This window comes from Nycticebus coucang, chromosome 17 (genome assembly GCF_027406575.1).
Source record: "Nycticebus coucang isolate mNycCou1 chromosome 17, mNycCou1.pri, whole genome shotgun sequence".
Taxonomy (NCBI): Eukaryota; Metazoa; Chordata; class Mammalia; order Primates; family Lorisidae; genus Nycticebus; species Nycticebus coucang.
In genome coordinates, this window is record NC_069796.1 from 22,250,320 (window position 1) to 22,255,147 (window position 4,828).

The window sequence follows — 4,828 nt, forward strand, 5'->3', positions numbered from 1 at the left end:
ACTTAAGCCCAAGAGTTTGAGGTTGCTGTGAGCTGTGACGCTTCAGCACTCTACTGGGGGCAACATAGTGACACTGTCTCAAAAAAAAGTCTCAAACATCCCATTTATATACTGCTCTACTCTCCACCTAAAGAACAGACAAATTATTTCATTTTCATTTATTTTATTATTAGTAAGCTTGGATGTCTTTAAAATGTTTGTTGATCATTGAAAAAATAGCACATTCTTGGTCATTGACAAGATAGAATATTCTTATTCTTTGTTTTGTTCTTTTTAAAATAATTTTTTATTGGTTTACAAAATTAACTATTGCAAATGTTTCCTCATTTTCATGTGTCATTTGTTTTTTAATAATTTATTTATGCTATTTAGTAATTTGACATTTTTTTTTTTTTTTTTTTTATGGTTGGGGATTCATTGAGGGTACAATAAGCCAGTTACACTGATTACAATTGTTAGGTAAAGTCCCTCTTGCAATCATGTCTTGCCCCCATAAAGTGTGACACACACTAAGACCCCACCCCCCTCCCTCCATCCCTCTTTCTGCTTCCCCCCCATGACCTTAATTGTCATTAATTGTCCTCATATCAAGATTGAGTACATAGGATTCATGCTTCTCCATTCTTGTGATGCTTTACTAAGAATAATGTCTTCCACTTCCATCCAGGTTAATACGAAGGATGTAAAGTCTCCATTTTTTTTTAATGGCTGAATAGTATTCCATGGTATACATATACCACAGCTTGTTAATCCATTCCTGCGTTGGTGGGCATTTAGGCTGTTTCCACATTTTGGCGATTGTAAATTGAGCTGCAATAAACAGTCTAGTACAAGTGTCCTTATGATAAAAGGATTTCTTTCCTTCTGGGTAGATGCCCAGTAATGGGATTGCAGGATCTAATGGGAGGTCTAGGTTGAGTGCTTTGAGGTTTCTCCATACTTCCTTCCAGAAAGGTTGTACTAGTTTGCAGTCCCACCAGCAATGTAAAAGTGTTCCCTTCTCTCCACATCCACGCCAGCATCTGCAGTTTTGAGATTTTGTGATATGGGCCATTCTCACTGGGGTTAGATGATATCTCAGGGATGTTTTGATTTGCATTTCTCTAATATATAGAGATGATGAACATTTTTCCATGTGTTTGTTAGCCATTCGTCTGTCGTCTTTAGAGAAAGTTCTATTCATGTCTCTTGCCCATTGATATAAGGGATTGTTGGCTTTTTTCATGTGGATTAATTTGAGTTCTCTATAGATCCTGGTTATCAAGCTTTTGTCTGATTGAAAATATGCAAATATCCTTTCCCATTGTGTGGGTTGTCTCTTTGCTTTGGTTATTGTCTCCTTAGCTGTACAGAAGCTTTTCAGTTTAATGAAGTCCCATTTGTTTATTTTTGTTGTTGTTGCAATTGCCATGGCAGTCCTCTTCATGAAGTCTTCCCCCAGGCCAATATCTTCCAGTGTTTTTCCTATGCTTTCTTTGAGGATTTTTATTGTTTCATGCCTTAAATTTAAGTCCTTTATCCATCTTGAATCAATTTTTGTGAGTGGGGAAAGGTGTGGGTCCAGTTTCAGTCTTTTACACGTAGACATCCAGTTCTCCCAACACCATTTATTGAATAGGGAGTTTTTCCCCCAAGGTAAGTTCTTGTTTGGTTTATCGAAGATTAGGTGGTTGTAAGATGTTAGTTTCATTTCTTGGTGTTCAATTCAATTCCAAGTGTCTATGTCTCTGTTTTTGTGCCAGTACCATGCTGTCTTGAGCACTATGGCTTTGTAGTACAGACTAAAATCTGGTATGCTGATGCCCCAAGCTTTATTTTTGTTACTAAGAACTGCCTTAGCTATACGGGGTTTTTTCCGCTTCCATACAAAACGCAGAATCATTTTTTCCAAATCTTGAAAGTACGATGTAGGTACTTTGATAGGAATGGCATTGAATAGGTAGATTGCTTTGGGAAGTATAGACATTTTAACAATGTTGATTTTTCCCATCCATGAGCATGGTATGTTCTTCCATTTGTTAATATCCTCTGCTATTTCCTTTCTGAGGAGTTCATAGTTTTCTTTATAGAGGTCCTTCACCTCCTTTGTTAGGTATATTCCTAGGTATTTCATTTTCTTTGAAACTATGGTGAAGGGAATTGTGTCCTTAATTAGCTTCTCATCTTCACTGTTATTGGTGTATACAAAGGCTACTGACTTGTGGACATTGATTTTATATCCTGAAACATTACTGTATTCTTTGATGACTTCTAGGAGTCTTGTGGTTGAGTCTTTGGGGTTCTCTAAGTATAAGATCATGTTGTCAGCAAAGAGGGAGAGTTTGACCTCCTCTGCTCCCATTTGGATTCCCTTTATTTCCTTGTCTTGCCTAATTGTATTGGCTAGAACTTCCAGCACTACGTTGAATAGTAAAGATGACAGAGGACAACCTTGTCTGGTTCCAGTTCTAAGAGGAAAAGATTTCAGTTTAACTCCATTCAGTAAAATATTGGCTGTGGGTTTGTCATAGATAGCTTCAATCAGTTTTAGAAATGTGCCACCTATGCCTATACTCTTCAGTGTTCTAATTAGAAAAGGATGCTGGATTTTAGCAAATGCTTTTTCTGCATCTATTGAGAGGATCATGTGATCTTTATTTTTGCCTCTGTTAATATGGTGGATAACGTTTATGGACTTGCGTATGTTAAACCAGCCTTGCATCCCTGGGATGAAGCCTACTTAATCATGATGAATGACTTTTTTGATGATAAGCTGTAATCTATTGGCTAGGATTTTGTTGAGAATTTTTCCATCTATATTCATGAGTGAGATTGGTCTGAAATTCTCCTTTTTGTTTGGGTCTTTTCCTGGTTTTGGTATCAGGGTGATGTTTGCTTCATAGAATGTGTTGGGGAAGATTCCTTCTTCCTCAATTTTTTGGAATAATTTCTGCAGTACAGGAATAAGCTCTTCCTTGAAGGTTTGATAGAATTCTGGAGTGAAGCCATCTGGACCAGGGCATTTTTTAGTTGGAAGCTTTTTCATTGTTTCTTTGATCTCAGTGCTTGAAATTGGTCTGTTCAGGAGGTCTATTTCTTCCTGGCTAAGTCTAGGGAGAGGGTGTGATTCCAAATATTGATCCATTTCCTTCACATTGTCAAATTTCTTGGCATAGAGTTTCTGGTAGTATTCAGAGATGATCTCTTGTATCTCTGTGGGATCAGTTGTTATTTCCCCTTTATCGTTTCTGATTGAGGTTACTAGAGATTTTACTTTTCTATTTCTAGTAAGTCTGGCCAATGGTTTATCTATTTTATTTATTTTTTCAAAAAACCAACTCCTTGTTTCATTAATTTTCTGAATGATTCTTTTTTTTCAATTTCATTGATCTCTGATTTGATTTTGGATATTTCTTTTCTTCTACTGAGTTTAGGCTTAGATTGTTCTTCTTTTTCCAATTCCATAAGATCTCTTGTGAGACTGTTGATGTGCTCTCTTTCTGTTTTTCGAATGTAGGCATCTAAAGCGATGAATTTTCCTCTCAAAACTGCTTTTGCAGTATCCCACAGGTTTTGGTAGCTTGTGTCTTCATTGTTGTTATGCTCAAGGAAGTTAATGATTTCCTGTGTTATTTCTTCCTGCACCCATCTGTTATTCAACAGAAAATTGTTTAATTTCCATGCCTTTGGGTGGGGTCGAGCATTTTTGTTAGAGTTGAGTTCCACCTTTAGTGCCTTATGGTCTGAAAAGATACAAGGTAAAATTTCAATTCTTTTGATTCTGTTGATATTTGTTTTGTGTCCCAGGATATGATCAATTTTGGAGAATGTTCCATGGGGTGATGAGAAGAATGTATATTCTTTATCTTTGGGATGGAGTGTTCTATATGCGTCTATCAAGCATAGTTGTTCTAGGGTCTCATTTAAATCTCTTATATCTTTGTTTAATTTCTGTTTAGAGGATCTGTCCAACTCTGTAAGAGGTGTGTTAAAGTCCCCTGTTATGATGGTATTATCAGATATCATATTGCTCAGACTGAGTAAGGTCTGCTTCAAGAATCTGGGAGCATTTAAATTGGGTGCATAAATATTTAGAATGGAAATGTCTCCTTGTTGTAGTTTTCCCTTGACCAATATAAAATGACCATCTTTGTCTTTTTTGACTTTAGTTGCTTTAAATCCACATGTATCTGAAAATAAGATTGCAACTCCTCTTTTCTTCTGAATTCCATTTGCCTGAAAAATTGTCTTCCATCCCTTGACTCGGCGCTTTAATTTGTCTTTTGAAGCCAGGTGTGTTTCTTGCAGACAGCAAATGGATGGCTTGTGTTTTTTAATCCAGTCAGCCAATCTATGTCTCTTCAGTGGGGAATTCAAGCCATTAACATTTATGGAGATAATTGATAAGTGTGGTAGTATTCTATTTGTCTTATTTGGTGAGAGTCCATTGCTTAGTTTTATCTTTTGCTTCAGTGTGGAGGTTAGGCTCTGTCCTTTGATTTCTGAGTTCTTACTTTGCTGCTGATCCATTGTGGTGGTCAGTGTGCAGAACAGGTTGAAGTATTTCCTGTAGAGCTGGTCTTGTTGTGGCGAATTTCCTCAATGTTTGTATATCCGTAAATGATTTGATTTCTCCATCAATTTTGAAGCTTAGCTTAGCAGGGTACAGAATTCTGGGCTGAAAATTGTTCTGTTTAAGTAGATTAAAGGTAGATGACCATTGTCTTCTTGCTTGGAAAGTTTCATTAGAGAAGTCTGCGGTCACTCTGATGGATTTGCCCCTGTAGGTCAACTGGCGCTTACTCCTGGCAGCTTGCAGAATCTTTTCTTTTGTCTTGACTTTGGACAG